Source organism: Cryptomeria japonica, chromosome 11 (genome assembly GCF_030272615.1).
Source record: "Cryptomeria japonica chromosome 11, Sugi_1.0, whole genome shotgun sequence".
NCBI classification, from domain to species: Eukaryota; Viridiplantae; Streptophyta; class Pinopsida; order Cupressales; family Cupressaceae; genus Cryptomeria; species Cryptomeria japonica.
In genome coordinates, this window is record NC_081415.1 from 278931652 (window position 1) to 278956872 (window position 25221).

Genomic DNA, 25221 nt, shown 5'->3' on the forward strand with positions numbered 1-25221 from the left:
AAGATTGTATTCTTAAAATGTATTCTTGTTTGTGGGAACCAAGCTATGGATAGGCTTGTGTATAGAAAGTTACCTTCCGGGACGGGTGCCAAATATGCAATTTTAGAGAGAATAGTTGCTTTTTCCAACTATTTATTTTTTCTATGCATGGCATTCTACTCAGCTGAGTAATGATTTGAATTATCCATTGAAATAGATGGAATTATTTATTTTATGCTCTCTACAATATCCTTGATTGATAATGAATGCTTGTTTCTTAAAATAATTAGAAAAATGAAAATGCTTTCATCTAGGCACACACTAGATTCCCTCTTTCCTTTCAAATTCTTTGGTTAAAACAATTCGTGCAGGGTCAGGTATTCTTGATTGACCAAGAAGTCCGGGGAAGCTTAAGCTTCAAGGTTGGGCGGAAAAAGCGCCTGAATCTTGTTCTCATCTTCATTCAATGGACTGAAAGGAAGCGACTCAGATTGGAGATCGAAATATGTATCTCACTTTCTTTATGATTGTATTTTACTTAAGGCATTATGAAAGCCTAAGCAGGGCATAATGATATGTAATGAGAAATTTGTACCTTCCATTTTATATGGAAATTGTATTTAACTCTTTGATATCTATGATTGATTTATCAATTTATTAAACTTGTTTTATATTATGTATGAAATAGACTTCTTAATTGACCTATGAGTTTATTTATGAATAAAGAGTAGATTATATCTTATAGATTAATTTAAGTCTTTACAGTTAAAGAGGAACTACAAAAGTTGCTTCATGCAGGATTCATTTACCCTATTTCAGACAGTTAATGGGTTTCTTCTCTTGTTATAGTTCCAAAGAAAGGAGGGAAATGGAGAGTTTGTGTCGACTATAGGGAGCTCAACACTGCTAAAAAAAAGGAACACTTCCCACTTCCATTTATAGATCAAGTGTTAGACTCTCTAGCAGGTAAGCAATACTTTTCATTTTTGGATGGGTTTAGTGGTTATAATCAGATCAGAATAGCTCCAGAAGATCAGGAAAAAACCACCTTTACCTAGCCTTGGGGCACATATGCCTATTCAGTCCTTCGTTTTGGTTTATGTAATGCTCCTACAACCTTTCAAAGGGTTGTCCTTAGTATATTTTCAAACATATCCCATGATTGTATGGAAATTTACATGGATGACTTTACTACTTATGGGACTACATTTAAGGTGGCATTACAAAATCTAACCAAAGTATTGTAGCGGTCTGAAGATCACAATTTATCCCTAAACAGTGAAAATTTATGATGATGCAAGAAGGAATAGTGTTGGGGCATCGTATTTCTCAAACAGGTATTCAAGTAGATCCAGCTAAAATCGAAGTAATTCTTTCTCTTCCTGCCCTTGTCAAACAAAAGGATGTAAGAAGTTTCTATGCCATGCAAGGTACTATGGGAGATTTACTAAGGACTTTAGTCAAAAAGCAAGGCCATTGTATTCTTTATTGACAAAGGATGTTGAGTTTGAATGAACAGTTGCATGTGAAAAATCATTTTCTAAACTAAAAGAAGCCTTAACCCAGTCCCCTGTGATTAAGGGACCTGATTGGTCAATTCCTTTTCACATTCATATAGATGCATCTGATTTTGCAATAGGAGAAGTTCTAGGGTAGAAGCAAGGAGTTTTGGAAAATGCAATTTATTACATCAGTAAAAATTTGCAAGGACCAGAACTGAATTACACTATTACAAAAAAAGAAACGTTGGCTGTCATTTATGCCCTAAATAAGTTCAAACACTATATAACTGGATATCAAATCTTTGTACATACTCTTCATGCAACCATCTGGTACCTCATGAACAAAAGCTTTGTTATAGGTAGATTGGCAAGATGGTTGTTGTTAATGCAAGAATTTGATATTACTATTATAGATAAACCAGGAAAAGAAAATGTAGTGGTAGATTTTCTATCAAGGATTCAAACACCAGACAATAATGAGGTCATTAATGATTCTTTCCCAGATGAGATTTTGTTTTCCATCATTGTAAATAGTCCATGGTATGCTGACATGGCCAACTACCTAGCAGCTAACAAGACACCCCCACATTTCTCACCCAAAGAGAAAAGACTGCTAGTAGAAAAGAGTTTCAACTTCTCATGGATAGCAGATTACTTATTTTATACAGGGCTAGATCAAGTTATGAGGCATTGTGTAAGGGAAGATAAGACATATGATATACTTCATGCCTGTCATGATGAACCTTGTGGAGGTCTTTTGGCAACCAAAAGAACAACTCTCAAGATATTAACTACAAGGTACTATTGGCCAACCTTGCACAAGGATGCAGTTAAATACACCAGGAAATGTGACAGATGTCAAAGAATGGGAAGACCAACTCAGTCTGATGAAATACCTCTACACCCTCAGGTGGTTGTTACACCATTTGACAAATGGGGCCTAGACTTTGTTGGACCAATCGATCCACCATTAAATGGTCACTCCTACATTCTTGTTTGTACCGACTATGTTACTAAATGGGTAGAAGTCAAAGCCTTCAAGCATGCCAGAGATAATAAGGTAGCATAGTTTTTATATGAAGAAATCTTCACTTGGTATGGAGTTCCTAGAGAAATAGTGACAAATCAAGGGGCATAGTTCACTTCCACTCTGATCACAACCCTAGTTAATGAATACAATGCCAGGCATAGGAAATCCACTCCTCATCATTTACAAGCTAATGGACAAGCAAAAATTACTAACATGGAGCTTGAATCAATATTGACCAAAATAGTAGCACTCAACAGAAAATATTGGTCTAGCAGATTATTTGAAGTTGTATGGGCTTATAGAACCACCTGGAAAACTACAACAGGGTTTACACCATTTGAAATGGTATATGGGACAAAAAAAATGATGCCTGTACAGTTTGAACATAAAACTTTGAGAACAACTGTTTCCTTAGATATGCCTCTTTCTACAACACAAGAAGAAAGGCTCCTGCAGCTTAATGTTTTAGATGAGATAAAGAAGTCCGCCCTGCAGCATACCAAATTTGTTCAAAACCAGCGCATGAAGTGGCATGATCGTTATATCAAAGATAAATCATTCACACCAGGTGGTTGGGCTCTTCTTTATGATTCCAGGTATAAAGATAATTTGGGAAAATTACAGACACGTTGGTTAGGACCTTATGAGATAGTTGAAACATTTTCTAATGGTGTTGTCAGATTATCTACAATTGATCCTGTTAAGTTTAAATTGTTAGTAAATGGTCATCGGTTGTGCCTATACCATAAACCTCTGAGAAAAGATGACTTTCTACGTCAATTTTCCCCTGCCAAGCATGCCGAGATTCCTACAGCAACTGCTAATGGCTTTGTCGTCACCCCTCCATCTTAATATCTTTATTGCATGATCATAATAAATACTTCCACATCTGGCGGGAGTACTTTTTTGCATAATAAATATTCCATTCTATATTCACTCATTATGTTCCTTTCACTCTATCTATTTCCGCATCGTTTTCCATGCATGGCGGCTCAATCACTTCAAGCTACAGTCATTCTCGCATGATGTCAGGTACACTCGTGTGTATTTATTTTTGTTGCATGTATATAATTAAGCCATATTAACTCTAATTATGATATTTTGCATACTGTCCTTTTTCGGTCCTCCGCATGTGTGGACACCTGTCAAACCTTAGGTTGGGAGGGGCGAAGCACACTGATAATTACTCCAGCAGATCATTCTAATGTCCTCTTGGATTGCAATTTATTTTTCAAATTTCTAGTTTGAGGTGATATCTTGTATTCTGCTTGTCTATCTGCTTAGAGTTATTTTTAGATTGCAGCTAGGTTCCGACCAAGTAAAGGCAGATTGAGTATATTATAGTGCAAAACTTAGTGTAGAAACTAAGCAGATTTATGCCATTATAGAGTTGAAAGTGTTACCACTACAATGGGTGCTCCACCTGTTTGACATGAGTTGATAGTCTATGAAGTCCTTCTTTAGGACCAAGATTGTGAGCCAATATTTCGTAACAGTGGATGGTTGGATTATTTTTTAAAGCTGACAGAGTTTAATTAAGAAATTGTGAGGGAATTTGCTTGCACACTTTCAAATGGAGAGACTCAGATAAAATTTTTGAGAGTGGTGGTTACAGAGGAATGGATAACAGAGGTAAATGGGTTACCAATAGATGGGGATAAGTACTCAGGATCCAAGGATGCACGTAGGGCAAGAGCAGAATTTACACGTCTAGGAGACCCCCCATTAGTAGTAGATAGACAAGGAACTAGGCAAGAATCCCTTCTGCTTGAATGGAAAGTAGTAGCATTGTATGTTTTAAAGTATTTAACCTGTGAATGAAGGTTCTCGTGTCTAAATTCTCATCACTTCAAGCTCCTAAGTCATCTACGCCATGGAAGAAGGATGAATGTTCCAAGCCTATTGTGCAACCTTCTTTCCATAAGTGCAACATAGACGCAAATAGGTAGGCCTCACTTTGTTTCTCATCATTGCCTAATTAAGCTATTAGTTGAAAAATCTTTGAGAGATGTCTCTCCAATGCTTTGGAATGAATTTTTTGAAACTAGAATGCTTAGGGTAGAGAACATGGTTATAAAGGAGCCACTTCCATCTCAGGATCAAGAAAACCTTGAAAAACTTGGTTCCCCTCTTAAACGCACATCCTCTATGATATCATCATAACAAAATATTCCTACAGCAGAGGAACCCTTACAAGAAGAAGCTACAACAAGGGTTCATTCTCAAAGTCTAAGAAAAACTAGAGCTGCCACATGAAAGGAAAAGGGCAAAGAAAAACAAGTTGATATAGAACATAAGGAGGAGAAAAGTAAAAGTGAGAATTCACCCCCTCTTGTGGCCAAGAAAAGAAAAGTTGTAAAACCAGTTCCTCCAGTAACTATTGAAGTGGTTGAAGAATTGGCTACAGGAATTCCTATAGCCAAAAAAGGAAAATCTTGAAGAAGTAGTGGTAGGCTTCGTAAAAAGCTTAAAAGCCAAGACCAATCCACAAAGCCAAATATTACGATCCTGATTGACTCTCCAAAACAAGAACAACATAGTCCACTTCACAATGATATCCCTCCTTCTCCACCAAATGAACCTCAAATAGAACATGAAGAAGAGGAAGAACTGTAAAATATGGAGGAAGAATAGGAATTGTGGGAAGAAGGGGAACTCTAGGATATTGAGCAGCCTAAGAAAGAAGTAGGTTTTGAATGATTGGACAACTTAGCAGCTGCTGTAGAGCAGGTTATTGAAGAAGGGAGCAAAGTAGAAAAGAAGAAACCTAGAGCACCTGTTCATAGGCCACCTACTTCCCTTACTAGTCATGCGGTGGGACTTGCTTTTTATGAGGATTGGGAACTGGAAAAGGTAAAAATGCAAATGATAATCGACTGGAAAAAGAAATTTATTGAACAAAAGGATGAGGAAATATCCTAGCTTAAAGCTAAGGTGGAAACAGTAGCCACCATGGTACCACAACTGATGCAATGTCGAGCTCCTCCTCGTGTTTACTCTCTATATTTAAGAGAACAACACATCAATTTACAAATGATGAGGATTATCAAGGATTTAAGCCCCTCATTGCGAACACCAGAATAATTCTATAGTGCTTATCAGACATCTCCTACATCAATGAAAAATCTATTATGTGAACTTTATGTACATAACTATGATGTTCCTAATGATATTAATTGGAACCCTCTCCTTTACATTGGAGATATCCAATTGAGAGCTCTTATGTCATGGATGCAGAATGAAATATCAAGGAGAGAGCAGTTTCAGGTGCATCACAAGGAAGAACTTGAGCTTTCATTTCCCTTAAGCGTTGAATCAAGGGAACCTAGGCGACTTTACTTTGATTGGCAAAATATTTAATACGAACCAGATTATGCAAATGAAATCCCGCCCTTAAGGAAAGAAGTGTATAAATAATATGAACAAATGGCTCCAAGGGAAGGACAAGTAGCAATAGGACATATAGTCCAGTGTTGAAATAGCCTAACAGATGAGCTAAAGCAATCTGAGCCACACTTTGTGCAAAATTACCATGCAACATTAAACAGAGCACCCAAGTATATACACTTGGGAAGAACAAAGGGACGACATTGGCTACCTCTCATTTTTTAGCCTTCAATCCTCCTATGGCCACTAATGGGATGCAGTCATAGTGACCCACCATATAGTGAAGCAACAAAACGTACCAGGTGGAAGAGATTGGAGAAAATGAAAGGATTCTATTGGAGCTTATCTAATGGCGGTTCTGGACAAGTTACTCCAGGCAATTTCCTAATCAATGCCAGAATCCAAAAAATTTCTATTGTTGGAGGATCAACAAGAAGTTAGGTTAGGGGGAGATGATGAGCCTAAATAATGGCTCTATTTGATAGATTTTTGATATAATATTCATTCCTAGGTCTTATGATTAGATGACATTTGGATTATAATATTCTCCTAAGTTGATACCTTTTAAGTGTTTCTGAAATTGGTTTAACTTATTCCTAAGGATGTCATATAATGATTTTAAATGATCTATCTATGCAAATATCTAAAATCAATTATAAATATGATTTACATTATATCATTTTAGCATTAGTATATACACATGTTTGTTGTGCACATTGATATCATGATGCAAGGTCAGCAAAGGTGAAGTAAAGACAAATGGCGGTTTAAAGGAGCATCAAGTATATAATCGCAATACAAACCCAGTCAGAGAAATACAGTAATGATCGAAACCACTTGACCGGTTCTTTAGCAGATTGATTTATAAAACATTTATAACTGTTCTTAGTGGAGCTTAGATCTAGGAAGCAAGTCATGCTATATTTTCTCAGCTGTAGGACAGATGTTGTTTTGTTGTCCTGCGCCGACTTCTTCTTCTCTTGTTAATAAATCTTGTTCACCTATTCCGTAGGAATGTGATCGATCAGTTAGAAGTTTGTTATAAGTTTTCCTATAAATAAAGGGAGCTCTCTCCTCTCAGGGATAGAAAAGAATGACCATAATATTTTGTAATAAACAGTCTTCTGGTATTGTTTATGTATTTTTCAATAAAGATGAAATAAAGAGATCAATGTGATTAAGAATGATTAGATAATTATAATTTGAAGTTTTGGAGATACTCACTGAAGGGGGCCCACTTCGTGAGTAATCCTTTGTATGTTCTAGTTAGTTTTATACTTCTGTAGTAGTTGTTTCTACAGTTGCCTGTTCCTGTAGCCATAGGAAATAGTTCCTGTGTCTATTCCTGTAGCCACAACAACAGAGTAGTTCCTGCTGCCTGCCACAACTTTATCATTTAACAGTAGTTGTTTAAAGTAATTTCCAGTTGTAAGATTAAGTATTAGTTCATTTGAGATTTCGTGTGTTTACTTTTAAAATAATTTCCTTTTCTGCAGTAATATAGAATGGTTGCAATATGAACTTGGTGCACATATAGTGTTGGCCCATTTCAAGTTTACGTCCCTGGTTGATAACTAAATGAGCTTTTGCCATAGGAAAAGTTAGCTATTCAAGGATATTCAATCTCTGAATTGTGTTTTATTACCTAGTTGACATTCTAGTTGTAAGGACAAATAACCATATTCGAAAATTATAATTTGAATCAAAGTGACAAAAAATGAAATTTAGCGTAATCATGGTTATATAGTCCGATCGACAGCTTTACAAAAATAATTATTTTTGAAAACTTGTGAGGGTTATGACCAAGCTATTTTAAAGAGATGTTTGGGATAACATTTACCAAATATGACAAGTTTTCATAGCCAAATTCCTTACCAATTGGGAGAATTTAAAATTCTCTAATTTTGCCTAACAATTTACAAAAATAATTAATTCGAGAGTTCTATGGAAGTTGGAGTCAAAATATTTTATGGGGAGTCTTGAGAAGTGGTCCCATGTATATTGACAAGTTTCTAGATAAAGATATGCCTCCAGTCAATAGTTATGCTAAAAGTCATTTTTAGTGTTTTTCCCACTGACAAATGCAATTAACTATGATTTACTCAATATAGGTGAAATAATTGGAGTTTATGCACAACTAAATTGCAAAAGATTTTTCTTTTTGTAGTTGTTTTAACACTATTTTGACAGTTCCTATCTTTGAAAAAAATTAAAATCAAGAAAAATCTACATTTTCAAAATTGAAATGCTCTCCTTATTATGGAAGTGTTGAAAAACTAAAATAACAATTTTTTTTTCATTTAATGAAAGTGGTAGGGAGGTGAAAAGCCACCAGTTCCTGTTAATTTTAAAAATGATTCATAGAAAAAAGAGCAAATGGCATTTTTATTTGTGGGTGGAATGATTTTATGGAGAAGTGGCGTGAGGACTAGAGAAGGAAGAATTGTTGCAATTTATCTTTGGGATTGTTTAAAATGTTATAAATGTGGAAGCATTATCCCCAAAATATTAAATTTTACAGCACATATTAGATGTGAAAAAGTAATAAGAAAAATAACAAAATAAGAGAACAATTGCAAAGACACAGATATCGTGGTAAAACCTTGACAGTATGCCAAGGAAACATCCACGAGGCAAGTATTGGTAATCTTATTGCTCAGAAAAAAACAATTACATCTACTGCAATATCAAATTGCTCTTACAATTCTCCACCAATATGCCTTCAAGATAATAGAGATTTATAACAATCTTGAAGATAACAACAAAAAACTCAACAAAGAAAATTATCTAATTTATTCCTTCAAAGAGATTGGGAATTTTCATTCGAAGGTAAAAACCTATTTTTTTTTCTAAAATAAGAACGATTTGTTTTGTTTGTTTTTCTTGTTGTCATAATCCAACAATCTCCACCTTGACAACAATTTACCTAATACTTGCTCAAGCCCATTCATCACCATTCCTGCAAACCAAGAGAAGTCAAACTCCACCTCAACTTCTCTAACAAAACTAGTTTTGTAAACATATATGCACAATTCTTCGATGTATGAAATTTCTCAAGAATAACTCCACCTCCATCAATAAACTGTCTTACAAAATGATACTTTATTTCAATATGCTTGGTCCTACTATGATAAGCTGGATTTTTACCTAAATGGATAGCACTTTGACTATCACAACATATAATCACTTTGTCTTGCACTTTTCCAAACTCATCCAAAAGACCCTTCAACCAAATTGCCTCTTTACAAACATGTGAGACAAGCATATATTTTGCCTCAATTGTGGATAAAGCAACTATTTCTTGAAGCTTTGACATTTAACAAGTAGATCCACCTACAAGAGTAAAGACATAACCTAAAGTCGATCTCCTTTTGTCCAAATCACCTGCAAAATCACAATCAACATATCCACATACTGAATTACTACAGCCATTATAGGTGATGCAATAATTACTTGTGCCTCTAAGATATCGAAGCACCCATTTCACTATTGCCCAATGCTCTTTACCTGGATTTGCCATGTACCTACTGACAACACCAACTGCATGTGAAATATCTGGTCTTGTAGATACTATCACATGCATTAAACTTCCTATTGCACTAGCATATGATACATGAGACATATAATCCTTTTCTTCCTTATTATTAGGACATAAACTTGAAGAAAGCTTAAATTAGGAAGCTAAAGGGATATTTACTGGTTTCACATTTTGCATACCAAATCTTATTAAGATCTTCTCCACATATTTCTTTTGTGATAACCATAGCTTACCATGCTCATATCTTTGTGTATTTTTATGCCCAAAATTTGTTTTGTTGCTCTTAGATCCTTCATATCAAACGTCCTAGCCAACTGAGCCTTTAACTTATTAATTTCAATCATGCTCTTTCTTTCTACAAGCATATCATCAACATATAACACCAATATAATGAATAAACCATTTTTCCAACTTCTAAAGTAAACACAATGATCATACTCACTTCTTGTAAAATTTTGGCTCACCATGAAGGAATCAAACTTCTTGTACCATTTCCTGGGTGACTTCTTCAGGCCATACAATGACTTCTTGAGTTCGCAAATAGATTTTTTGTTGTGATCTTTAAAAAACCCTTTTGGTTGCTCCATATATATCTCCTCTTTCAAATATCCATGTAATAATGTTGTTTTAACATCTAGTTGCTCTAACTCAAGGTCAAGTAATGCAACTAATGCTAATACAACCCGAATATAAACAAGCTTAATAACTAGTGCAAAAATCTCATGAATCAATACCTTATTTCTAAGAATATCCTTTTGCTACCAGTCTTGCCTTGTACCTTTCGATTTTATCATCAACACCCTTCTTTAGTTTGTAGACCCACTTGCAACTAACAACTTTCCTACCCTTTGGAAGTTCTACCAAGTCTCATGTCTTATTCTTCTCCAAGGAATTCATTTCTTATTTCATTGTTACTTTCCATTTTGCATTTTCAATGCCATTCACTACTTCCTGATAACAACTTGGTTCCCCATCATTAGAAATCAAAGCAACCGATGAAATGAAATCATCATACCTTTTAGGAGGATTTCTAACTCATGTAGATCTCCTTAGAGATGGTTGTGGTGTTTCCACACTTTCTTATATGTCTTCTAAATCTGCACCTTCTTCTTCAGAAGGTTTTTCCTGCTCCATCTCTTTTGTAGATGGTTGAGTCTCCAACTAAACTTCTTGATATTGCGGTAATTGTTCCTGTTCCAAATCATTTTCTACAAAGTCTGATTTTGTTAGAGAAGATTCATCAAACACTACATCTCTGCTAATGATTATTTTGTGGGTAGTAGGATCTCACAATCTATATCCCTTCACACCATCACCATAAACAACAAAGGATTATTTCTTGGATTTAGGGTCTAATTTAGAATGTTGATCCTTAGAAACAAGATCATAAGCATCACAACCAAAAAAATTCAGATTTGAATAATCACATGAATGACCTCTCCATACCTCTTCAGGAATATTACAATCTATTTCAACTGATGGTGATCGATTTACTAGATAGAATATTGTATTAACTACTTCAACCCAAAATTCTTACTCCAAATTGGCATTACTAAGCAAGCTTCTTGCTCTCTCTAGAAGAGTCATGTTCATGCATTCAACAACACTATTTTGTTGAGGGGTGTAAATTGTAGTTTGATTCCTTTCAATCCCAGCTTCCTTACAATAATTTTCAAACTCCACAGACAGATGTGAACTCACCTCCATTATCCACTCTTAAACATTTGATTGATTTGCTAGTACTATTTTCAACCAAAACTCTAAATTGCTTGAATACACCAAACACATTAGCTTCGCTTTTAATAAAATAGACCCATACCTTTCTGAAGTAGTCATCCACAAATGTCACAAAATATGATGCTCCTCCAAAAGAAACTACAAGGGATGGAGCCCAAACATCTTAATGGACATAGTTCAGAACACCTTTACTTGTATGACTACCTGATCTAAACTTTTGTCTACATTGTTTCCCAAACACACAATGCTTGCAAAAATTCAAATTCAAAGATTTTAAACTTGGAAGTAACTTACGGTTTACTAGTTTCTTTAGCCCTTTCTCGCTCATATGACCCAATCATTGATTCCATAAATGTGTAGATTCATCTACTTCCTTAGATACCATCGTTTCCTCATTTACCTCAGTACTCCCTTCTAGCCTATAAAGGTTTCCAAGTTTTGTAGCCTTCATGACCAATAAAATGCCCTTGGAGACTTTAAGTACTCTACCTTGACAAGAGAATTTATAACCACTAGAATCCAAAACACCCAAGGAAATCAAATTCTTTTTCAGTTCTGGTACATGTCTTACATTTGTTAACGTCTTTACATTACCATAAAACATCTTGATTCTAATACTCCCAATCCTAATAGTCTTGCAAGAAAAAATATTTCCCATAAGAATAACACATCCATCAATAGGTTGGTAAGTGGAAAACCAACTCCTATGTGGATACATGTGACTAGAAGCACCAGAATCCAAAATCCATTCATCTTGATTATGTAAGATATTAAAAATAGATAACACTTCACCAACCATACCTGAACCAGTCTCAACAGATTTTTCTTCCTTTTTGGATCCATCATTCTCCTCTTTCGTTTTCCAACAATCTTTCTTGAGATGTCCTGATTTATTGCAATACCAACATTTCATACTCTTTTTGCCTCTTGACTTAGATCTGGATTTACCTCTCGAACCCTCCCCCTTTTTTGTGGATCGACCTCTAGTCACCATTTCTTCCAATGTGGAGGTTTCTACATTAGACTTCTTTCACACTTCTTCAGAAATTAAAGCTCCCACAATAGAATCAAATTCAAGAGAGTTAGTTGTACTAAAGTTAATTGAAGTGACTAAGTGACTCCAAGATTCGAGCAAAGAACATAACAATGTGATTGCTTTGTCTTCATCTTTGATTTTTACATCGATACTACCCAATTGATAAATAAGAATATCGAAAATATTTAAATGATCGGCAATTTTTGTACCTTCCTTTATTCACAAACTATATAGTTGCTTCTTCAAGTAGATTCGGTTTATCAAGGATTTTTTCATGTATAGACTCTCCATTATTCTCCATAAACCTGTTGTTGTATCTTCTCCAACAATATTAAAGAGAACCTCATCTACCAAACACAACCAAATTGTGCTTAGAGCTCTCATATCCAGATCTTCCCAGTCCTCATCAGACATATCTATAGGTTTCTTTGATTTTTCAACCAATGTCTTGCGTAATCATTGTTGCACTAACAAATCTCGTGTCTTGGGCTTCCATAGCTCAAAGTTATTTTTGCCATTAAATTTCTCCACCTAAAACCTAGTGTTTGAAACCTTTGCTATTTGATGCTACAAAATCAACACCAAATGCTAACAACAGTCCCTGCAAAAAAAATGCTCTGATACCATTTGTTATAAATACAGAAGCATTAACTCATAAATATTAAATTTTACAACACAAATTAGATGCAAAAAAGTAATAAGAAAAATAACAGAGAAAGAGAATAATTGCAAAGACACGGATATACGTGGTAAAACCTTGACAGTATGCCAAGGAAACATCCATGGGGCAAGTATTGGTAATCTTATTGCTTAGAGGAAAAACAATTACATTTGCAATCTAGAACTATTGCAATATCGAATTGCTCTTACAATTCTCCAACAATATGTCGTCAAGATAATAGAGATTTATAACAATCTTTAAGATAACAACCAAGCACTCAACAAAGAAAAAAATATGATTTATTCCTTCAAAGAGATTGGGAATTTCCATTCGAAGGTAAGAAATTTTTTTATTTGTAAAATAAGAGAACAATTTGTTTTTTATGTTTTTATTGTTGTCACAATCTTGTTTTTCTTGTTGTCATAATCCAACATAAAACAAAAAATGGAGATTTGTTAAGGGTAGCATGGAGAGAGAGAAGGATGAGTGAGAAGACGATGCCCATTTTATTAGTTTTTAATATCATTTCCCATGTAACACAACAACATGGGAAATATGAGTTAGTATGGGAAGTTAAATGGAGAATTTGAGGCGTTTTCAAGTTGAAGTAGAAACAACAAAGATATAAATAAGAAAAAGTGTTGTAGGTGGAGTGTTGCACCAAGGAGAGAAGTCCATTTTTGGGGTTGCATAGAAAAATTAGATAAAACAGTGATGTTATTGTGCAAGGTAGTGTAGAGATCAGAGGAAAAATTATATAAGGTGGGAAATAAAACAAATAGAGTAGAAGAAAATTTGTGGAATTCTTGTGTTTTCTAGCAATCAATTTGTATTCTTTGTTGTTGTAGAATCAAATAAATATATTTTGAAATAAATTGTTCTTGTTGCGATTGCAGATATTGTGAATAAAATTCAGATTATTTTTCATTGTTTTATGAATTTGTGCTTAGGTTGTGTTGGATGTGTGATTAGGTTGTTCGGTAAAATTACTCAATCATGATTGTATCAAATGGTATTAGAGACAAAGTATGCTCACTGGGAGGTGTTTTGAGGTCGGGGCATGAGAGGGTTTGGGTTGGGTGAGTTTGTTTCAAGCAAAGGAGTCATGTAAATTTAGAGAAGAGAAGACTGTGTCGATTTCCTCTAGTAGAGATTAGGTTGGGTAGAAGGTTGGTGCAGGAGTACCAAGGTCACCTTTTGCAATTAGGGGGCTCTAGTGTTAGATTTTAGGTGTTTTGAGTCAATTTTATGTGTAATAAGGTCCTATGGACCATTTGGAATGATTTGTAATGGTCTTGAGTCATAGGAGGACTTTGTAAGATCATTTGGTAAGTTTTGTCAAAAATTGTCATTATTGGAAAAGTTGTCATGTTTCAAAATGCAAAATTATACAACTTGTAAATAATGGAATTCCAACTGTCATGGGAGTTCAAAAGTTGGTTAAAATAGTTGGAAAAGATGTAAAAGTATTTAAATATACCTTGTATGATCGAGAAAGGAGTTGGCCATGAAGATTGTAAATTGAAACCATAATAACATATGCTTTTCCTTGCATTTTATTGGAAAATCCGTTGTTGTAGACCATTGTACGTGTCTGTACAGTACTATCATGATCTAAAAAAAATTTGAATTTTTAGAGGCATGTATTAAATTTTTTTTGGTTTTGATTTGGAGTGTTTTCATAAAGATTGGAGCATTGTAGAGGTGATTTACTGAAAGTGGTTCAGCGACCCTGTTTTGAGGGTTTGAGAGTAAAAAAAATGAACATTCAATCCATTCCATCTATTGTGACATGTTGTAGCTTGGTGGAATGGCTAAATTAGTTATAGGTTTTTTGTTTGAATAGTTTGTAGGAGCAGGGAAGGTCATTTGAATATTTTGTGATGATGCCCTAGGGTGAAATGTGTAAGTTTTGAGTCAAGTTTGATGGCTAAGTGGTGGAGTTCACACAAAATGGATTGCTAAAGGTAGGGTAGAGGTTTGAAGGGCATGTGAAGACCTATTTTTAAGTTTTTCAAGTGTTGGTTGGTAGTGTAGAGGCCTAGAGGATGCATTTCTATAAAACCCTCATTAGTTAGCCTTAAGAAGAACAAGCCAAGGGTTTTGTGATTGAGAGAGTTTGTGAGAACTTTCCCTACAAAAAGTTGTTGGTTTAGGAAATTTTATAATTTTCTAATTCATTGGAATATATTTTAGAAGTTGGGAGTCAATCCTTCATAGGGTTGCTTTGGGAAAGAGGACTAATAAGGCCTCATTGCAGAAGTTGTAGACCACTTTTGGACCTTTTGTTACAAAACACCCCTAAGAAAGGTTGGAATATGTTGTGGAGGGCCTAAAACGGTACTCAAAACTACTTCCCTTGAGTTGATATTAGACACACATTGAGAGTTATGCCCGGTTTAGCAGCAATCAAGGGCTACAAGCCGATTACTAGTTTGTGAGGGACCTATTGGATTTAGAAGTATAAGGACTGAAACCATTGTTTGGTTGGGCTTAATAAGTTGTCACGGGCCCTATAAAGTTAGTTTTGTAGATGGGACAAGTGGTTAAAGCCATATTCCTAGGATGAGCTATGTCACCTATGCCTTAAGGACTCAAGGTTGATAGGTGAGTTAGGAGAAAGATCTCCATGCTTGGGTAGTTGTTGTGTTGAGTTGTAGGCTTATTGTTAGTGTGTTTGTGGAACCTTTCCCCTTATCTGCATCAAAAGGTACACAAATTTCCTCCACTAAGAGATAGTGGGTAAAGGAAGTGTTGAGAGGTGTGTCTTCCAAAATCTTTGTTGAGTAGAGAATAGGTTGTGTGCCAGACTTTTTTTGCAGATAAGAAAAATGACGTATAACTGCTGAAAGAGTTTTTATGAGTTGATGTGTGTTTTTGAATGTGTGTGAGATTATATGGAAAGGGACTATGGAGTTTATTCTGGGAAAGGCTTTAGGATTTTCATTCCTTATGTGGAGAGAAGGAAGATACAAAGTTGAGATAAAAAAAGATGCAGAAGACACTGCAAGTTCTGAGTGTTGTAACCTAATCACACATCACCCCATTCCAAATGAGGCCTACCTACTTTTTAGGTCCTCTTCGTCTTTTGGTTTTGGCTTTTAGGTCTTTTCATAGCAATCTCTTCATTCTCCTCATTTTGCATGTGTTTTGGGTGAATGTGACCAAGTCTGCAAGTCGTTTGAGCAAATTTGGTTAAGTTTGGAACTTGTTTGGTCCATTTTAGGGTTTCCCCCTTTAGACTTATATTTGAGGACTTTCTCTTAGTTTTTTGGAAAAAATGAACATTGCAAAGGAATCCGGACCCTTCAAGGAAGCCATCAATGAAATTTGAGTGAATTCTGAGCAATTTTCTATTTTTAGAAAGTTCCTATTTTTTAGGGATTTCACTGCCTCTCGGATTGTCTCAAGCCAAAAATCAAACTTACTATTTTTAGTAAGCGTCGTCTCATCCTGTTTTTCCCTAATTTTGGCATTTTTAAATACTCACTATTTTTAGTAAGTCTATTTTTGGCAGACTCTTCATAGGCAGGGGTCTCAACACTAAAGACTGAACATTCTTGAATACTTGTCTAAATTCGAAAGTTTGAAAAAGCAGGCTTATGAGAAAAAAATGGCTAAGTGTGGAAATCATTCCAAAAATGGAAAGACATTGAAAATCCTCCTAAGGCATGAAAATCCACTTCAATTCCAAATATGGCATCCCAAATCTAGAAAACGATTGAAAATGGCTAAGTTAGAAGAAGAAATTCCTAAGGTATTGAAATCATGCATATTTGGAAGATGGCGTTGAATAGAGGTCAGGAAGGAAAATCAAGAATCCAAATTCCACGACAATGTGGAAATGGTGCCCAAGGTAGAGATAGAGCACAAAAAGTGGGTTGTGGAGGAATTTTCCTCCACACCCAAAATTCCTTCTCCATGTGTTTTTAGTTCTCAAGGAGAGTAATGTCACTAACACATTTGGTCTATAATTCTGACGGAGGTTTCCGATGGAGAAGATATATTGTGACCAAATTTGTTTTTTTTAAGAAATGCACGAATTCGTCGAAATTCTGATGGTAATTTCACATTTGGTTTCGACAGAGAAGACATTAGCAATGAATTTTTTTTCTTCAAAAAAGTGCCCACGTTCGTCGCAATTGCGACGACAACGAGCATTATACTAAAAAACAAAACAAAAGAGGGCAAGTCATTTGTGACATTTGCAATCCTACGTAGGCCTCCATATCGAGCTCAACCCCTGGCAAGATCAAATGGCACACTCACCATTCGAGGTAGAATCTTCACCTTCATTTCGAATTTGCATAATATGAGGAATTTCTAAATCTTCACCTTCATTCATTGAATCTTCGGATTTGCATAATATTTGCATGAGGAATTTTGGATTTGCATAATATTTTCATAATTTATGGAATTGCTTGGGTAGAATCTTCACCATTCGAGGTAGTTGAATCTTCACCTTCATTCATTGATTTGCATTTTGGAGGAATTGCTTGCGTCCCACCCATTGCTTGAGCTATCCACTGCATTTTACAACTACCCGCACTTTTCCATTCCTAGGTCATCAAAAGTCTTTTAATGTTGCCCCCATGCCTCAGTTGTCAATGTTCAGTCTTCCCCTTTCACCACCATGAATTCTATAAGCCCCAGAGGGCAATCGACCTCTATTTCTCTTTTTTCTCTCTCTCTCACCCTGCCCCTACCATGGCACTAGGATGTATACACATCAAAGAATGAGCTTACCAGTTCTAGGGAGGTATCTAGCAGAGGAAGCAACTATGCCTAAGTTTGAGAGCATACCATAAAGCATCTAATTTAAAGAGACTTGATTATTACAGTCATGATCAAACACAACATGCATCTTTCCAAAGAATTAGTTTCATGAAGATGTATCTAGGCCTAGAAGACAAAAAAAGTATCTATAAGTTACAATAGTCATAAGCACAAGGATATATACCTATGAATAACAATTAAAAGGAGTAAATGATAGTCTAAGTCAGATTTTATAGTGAAATGAAGTGCATGTTATCACAATAGTATTATCAATGAAAATGATTGTCATTCATCATTAACTTCAAATAAAACAATCACATCATCACCATGCTAGATCACATTTAAAATAGTTTTAGATGGGAGTCACAGTTATTTTAACTGTCACAAAGTACACATTCATAAAGTATTAAATAGAATAGCCAAGACAGAGGTCTTCATGAGAGGAATACAAGAAGTTCATTGTATGTGTAAACAGTCTTTAGGATTAAAACACACAAATTTTCATTTACTGTCAAAGATCAAAATGATAATGAAGACCTACATAGTCCTAGAGGAAGTAAAGGGACAACCCAGGCTTGTGATTTGGTTTCAATATCAACATCAATGAGTACCATAGCAGTATTGATAGAAAACACAATGTATATACTACTTGTGTATAGAATACTTGTTACTATTTTGTGGCTATCTCTTTTTTATAGCCTTTGTCCTAACTTTTTCTCTTTGGTTGGGTTGTCATTGAGATTTACATTTGAAATCTTTGCCCATGATCTCACTATTATTAATTTGGCTAGGATTGTTATCACTTGTACTTTGCCATGTGTATTTGGTTCTTATTGTGTATCATCTTTTCATGACTTCTTAAGGAGGCTTTGTGTCTGCTCTTAACACTATCCTAGAAGATCTTTACTATATTTTCAATGAAACTTGGCTTTGTTTACTTCTTATTCACTATTTTGTTGGTGTAGCTATTCCTTTCTATGTCTTCTTTTAATGTGTGCTTCAAAGTGATGTGTTGCTCACAATTCTTTTCCTTAGACCTATACATAAGGCTTGTCATTGTCATCTACATACCACAATTATACTATGCTCTCAGACTTAGGCATATCTGTGTTTCCTTGCACATTTAAAAATGTGTATGAGAGTCATCTTGAACTAGTTCTAGGGAGGTATCTATCAGAGGAAGCTTCATAACATTACAATTTGTGTTAATATGTTCCAAACATATATGTAAATAAAAAGTTGACAAATATACCTCAATTTTGAAATGCTTTATGTTTCTAGAACATGTTAGTGTATGCTTTCATCATGGAAAAGCATAATGTAGTTGATCATAACTGATGTAACAAAGTTGTATCTTTGAATGCCTTGTTCCTTGACTATAGATCTATGCTCAATTGATTTGAATTGCTTGATTGAAAAATTGGTAGACGTGGGTTGGAGTTTATAGGGGTTTGAAATGAGAAATAGACTTGTATCTATATGTAGCTTGCACCTTTTCAAATTGAACTTTTGGAAAAGTCCAAATTTGGAGAGAAAAATCCTACTATTTGTGAATCCAACATTCATCTTTCAAATTTTACGTCCAATTTCCATGAATAAGGGTTCCCAAGACCCTAGTCTTATAAAATTGAGCCATGAGGAACTTCATGAATAAGGGAATGAACCAAATTTATGGAAACATTCTGAAACCTAAGTACAATTAGGCATAAATAAGGCACAACCACTAAAGTGAGTCCAAACATAGTGTATATTTATAAAGAGATACAACTTATGATGCAATATTTAGCCCCCTCTTAGCAAGAGTATGAAATTATGCTCATGTACTCTTGGGAAAATATGGAGAAACCAAATATTCTGAAACCAAGATATTGAAGAGTCAAGATGACTACAAGTTTGGAAAGGTGGTAGCTCCCAAGACTTATGATATTGTCAATCTACAATATTGAGATAAAAGGGAAGTACAAAGTGAGTAATATGAGTAACATTGGTAACACACATGGAGCATGCAAAACACAAAGTTATGACATTTAGAACTAGTAAGATTCATATATTCTCACTAGGAATCATATAAAAAAGACAAGGCATAGATCTAGGACTAGTAAGATCCTTATATAGTTACTAGGAGTCATGTCAGAGACACATAAAAGCATGATACCCAAGTTAGTAAGATCCTCTAATACTTAGTCATAGATCGCATTCTAACAACAAATAGAATGTCATATCTTGGTAACCTAACTAGTCCATGAGTAGTAGCTCAAAATGTTATCAAAGCTAGGTTAGGTTAGGAGCCCCAAGAACCTATAATGTGTTATAATGGGTGTTGAAAATAATCTACACTCAAGCCAACAATGGAATGGTAAGAAAGGGGGCAGTAGCTCAATGGTAGAGAAATTTATTAATAAATAGAATGTCTTAAGTTGGATTCGTAGCTATTTTATGAGTATTAGCTTAACATTTTCATGCATAAATAACATCTACTCCCACCTCTACCATAGATCCAACTTCCACCATTTCTCCTTCCACAACCTCTAGTCACCTTCATGTACCAAAGCCACTAGTGCCACACCTTTAGTACTTACATCGTTCACTTATCATCCACCATATGGCCTATTTATCAAATTTATTTCTTCTACATGTAAAAGACATATGCACAAGATGGAATGACAATTGGTAGATGTAAAAGTCATATTCCACTACCTTTGCTAAAATCCTTTCTGCCAGTGCCAAAACGTGAGGTTTGTAACAAGATGCAACATCCATCAAAGAATAATAGAGATGAGATTTCTAACTGTATACACCTAAAAATGGTCTGAAGATATTTAATTGAATTCATCAACAATTTGATTAAATCCCCCCTTTCATCTACTTATTAATAAATCTAAGGATTTATTTAATAGGTTCATTTCAATAGTCCTCTTTGATTAATTAATTTAAATTAATTAATTCTTCCCCATCAAAATCATTTCTTCTAATCTTCTGATTAATTAAAACAAATCAATTATAAGTTGTTGAAATTAATTAGCCTTTTTTCTATTATTTGAATTTTAAATTCAAATTCTCCTAACTTTTAACCACCTAACCCAACCCTTCCTAAACCTATCCCATTCCTTGAACACTTTACCCTCTCATGAGAAAAGATTTGTGACACTTGTCACTAAGTGTTCCCTTTCATCTAACCTCTTCTAGAAGCTTCTTGACACTTGTCACGATAGATATGACAAATGTTCCCTTTCATCCAAAATCTTCTAGAAGCCTCTTAACACTTGTCACTAAGTGTCCCCTTTCATCCAACCTCTTCTATAAGCCTCTTGACACTTGTCACCATAGAGATGATAGATGTTCCCTTTAATCCAACCTCTTTGATAACCTCCTCCAATTTCACCATTGATATCGTCAAACTTAATCTTGACCGTTGATTCTTGCCACCTCACCCCTAGCCTTGGAAACCCTATAAATAGACCCCATTTTGGAGCAATAATCATCCCATCTCATTTTCATTCAATCATTGTTACTATAGGCATATAGCTCTTCACAAATCATTCTTAGTATTGTTATCATGTTCAATTGTAGCTTAATTGCATCTTCATTCTAGCTTATTTTCTAGAATAATCATGAAATCATGTAGCTTAATCATGCTATCATTGCTAGCTTATGCATCTTCATCATTTAAATCCTCCATTTAAGTGTCGTCAAGTCACTGGAATTCGCATTATCAGATCTGAGAGCAAAATTCATACTCGCATTTACTAGGAGGCAATAGATCGATTAGCTATGGTTTTATCTTTCATTGATTAATTTTCTAACCATTGCTTTTAATGATTTATTGAGTATTTTGTGTTGCAGATGTAGGTATAATAGGTACACACTTCATAGACACAACATTTTAGTGCCTACCGTGGGGCCAGAATTATCATTTTTGGCCTCTCAAGCTTCATTAAACATTCATCTCTATTGGGTCTGAATCAGAATGTCGTACGAATCCATTTCTGGCCTAATACAACATACTTTGTGAGATGGAGCGACAAGAGATCCTAACTCATATGAACCTTTGGTAAAATTTTAATGTCGTATTATCTCTAATTCTGACTTGCATGATTTCTCATTTTGACTCGTATGATCTCTCATCCTGACTCGTACGAGTTGGTAAATAGTTTCGTACGACACTCTACTTCTGTGGTTTTTAAATTGACTGCATTTTAAGGGTTTCATGCTTTAATGGATTATTACTAATGCTAACCCTGGTCTGTTTGTGAGATTTTTGGCAGCCTAACTAGTTTTTGTAGGATGATTTGTTGAAGATTATGCTTGTCAAAGAATCATTGCATAAAAATGCATCAATGACTACTAATGGATCTATTTTGCAGGTTGCCTAAAAGAATTCAACAAAACTTTGTGTATTCCTTAAATTTTTTTTAGGCACACTTGATTTTGCTAAAGGAATGAACAATCATGTATTTTGTGTTTTTGATGATAGGCGAGTATGTTCTCACCTTTCTAAGGTGATTAGAAAGCTAGACTCATCATTTGCTTTCATTAGTACATATCTTTAGCAGGCCTGCCCTCCTGAGGAGCTAATAACTCTTAAAGCCATTATGGTCGGTGAGAGGGGAATGACCTAAGTGGGAATGGCTAATGCCAAGTAATCCAACCCACTATAAAATAATTGTGATTTGATGAAAATCAATTCAATGATAGTGCTCAAGAATAGCTCTCTTCCATACCTTCAGGTATATCAAACCTTGGTTTTCAAGGCCGGGAGACCTCTTAATTGAGTATTATACCCCAACGCACCGAACGGATCCCTTACTAGTTAAATTAGAAGCTACCTAATTCACCTCTGAAAGGGTGATAATATTTGTGCAAGAGAGATAGTAACTCTCCCAAGACACTTGCCATATCCTATTAGCATTTGGAGTCGGATAATACGACGTTGATAATCCATTGCATGAGACTTAGAGGTCGTATTCTGATTAGCTATTGGGTGTGTACCTAAACTTGCAAGCAAAGGTTTTCTCTCGTCAGCCAAATTCCTTAGGGTTTAGCATGCTTGGAGTCACTTATCACATCATGTGTTTGCTATGTATTCATCCCTAAATTGAAAAAATCAGACATCTAAAACTAGAAAACATAAGCAAAGCATCAAAATTCACTAATCCAAATTCGACAAAACAAACATATTTTTCATTATCTTGTTCTCGGTCGTACGAGTTAGGTGATTTGTCATACAAGGAATCTATTTTTTTGTATGATTCATAAAGTTTTGTCATACAAGAATCTGCTTTTTCAAAAGAAACTTCTGATTTGTCATCTGGTCTTATATATTTTGTCGTACGAGTCTTTGTTTTTATCAATCCAGAGCTGCCACTTTGCATGACTTTTTTAGGTCTGTAATACGAGTAATCATAAATATCTGTTATCTATCGCTTTGTGCTTGGATTGTCTCCTTGGTTTTATTGGTCAAGTTATCATTCGTCAAAATCAGACTCTAGAAGATAAACACCTCAAGATTTTCAAGTGCTCACCCTCAACAAGTTCAAGATCTAAACATCTCAAAGTGCATTATCAGCCTCTTTGGTAAACTGATCACTCGAACATAGTTTCTCATCAAGATCTATCATCCTTTATCACGAAACTGAAATTTTTGGTCAGGACAACCTTGTCCCACATCGTAGGATATATCGTTCCTACTGGACTTGATTTTTATAAAATCATCATCATTGCATTCATAAACCGAAGATCGAAAAAATTGCAAACTTTTAAACACTTGAATCATCTTTTCGTGTTATATCATTCTAGTGTATTTACCTTGACAATTGATCACTTACCCAGAACAACTTTTGGATAATCGAATTCTAGCACAATATCTAACACACGTGTATGCCCATTCTAACTAGAGCTCAGAGATGAAGAATCACAGAGACTAAAACTGAAACATTGGAAACAACTATAATCATGGAACATGAAGATGAAATACAAGTTGAAGGAGAAATAATAGAATAAAATATCAGAGACATCAAAAAATATCCTCAATAAATATCCTCAATTTGATAATCAATAAATGAATGACACACCAATTCCTAGTAACACTAGAACCAATGAAGAAACTTACATTCCCAAAAGAGATGAAGTGGAAATTCTGAATAACATTCAATCGAATGAGGATACAAGAAGGACTAGGGATAAAACAAGAAGAGATCAAGATCCTCCTAGAATACAAAATCATGGTTATGTGAGAACAAATCATGTTGCTAATCCTATCACAACTCTCACACAACAACTACAAACAATGCAAACACAAATTCAAGATATGCAAAGAGGAAATGTTAGACGATACTCACTTCAAGAAATATGTCCTTATCCATTCGACAAAAATCTAAAGATGATACCATTTCCTATAGTTTTGAAACTCCTAGATACAAAAAATATGATGGAAGCACTGACCCTCAAGATCATATACGAGAATTTTGCACAATGAGTATGGAGTTTGCACATGAGGATACCTACTTAATGAGATTATTTCCAAAAAGCTTAACTGGACTAGCTATGGAATGGTTCTCCAAACTTCCACCTAGAATCAAATTATTTTCATAGTTGGTGGATAAGTTTGTTTCATAATACTCTTACAACATACAACATGAAGTAACAATGCTAGACCTATGTAATGCCAAACAAAAGAGTGGAGAACCTTTCATGACATTTTTACAATGATGGAGACGGTTAGCTTCGCGGTATCCTTGTACAGTGCCAGAGTACGAAAAAATGGACATATTCGACAACTTAAATGATCAAATGAGTTATTACTTAAAAATGAAAGGAAATCAAAGTTTTGGAAAAATGATTGATAATGGAATTAGAATGGAAGAAGCCATGATAAAGAAAGGTGAATTGAAAATATACAAAGAAGGAGTCCATCCTCCTAACAATGACAATAACAACAATCACAATGATAAGCCAAAGTTTTGGAATAGAAATCGAAATGTAGTCAATGATGGAATAATATATAACAACAATACGAAACCAAAGCAACTGATTTTTAATTTATCTACTCACTTAGTAGCGGCTCAACAAAACAACAATCGCCAAAGAGAAACTATCAAAACTTTCTTTTGAAGATAATTTAGAAACATTGGTGAACCCCCGGGGTCAGCATTAAAGACACTTATCACAAACAAATTGATCACTTTGCCAGAAGAAAGGAACTACAAACCTCAAATAAAACCACCTTCAACATGGTATGGTGCCACAAGTTTTTAATGAATTGAAGTCACTAAAATTACAGCTTGAGGAGGTGTTAGCTAGAGAGGAAATATATTGGAGATAGAAATCTAGAGAGTTATGGCTTTCAGATGGTGATAGGAACACAAAAAAAATTCATTCTTCAACTAAGATTAAAAGATGTAAGAATAGGATATCTTGTATTCAGTATCAGAATGGGAATTTATTGACAGAGCCAGAGGACATTGCTTCAGAGGCAATTAGGTTTTTTAAGTCATTATTATCTTCAGAAAATGGAAATCTCAGCAATGATATTATATCTAATATTCCTCCTTTAGTATCTTTGGAAGACAATAAGAT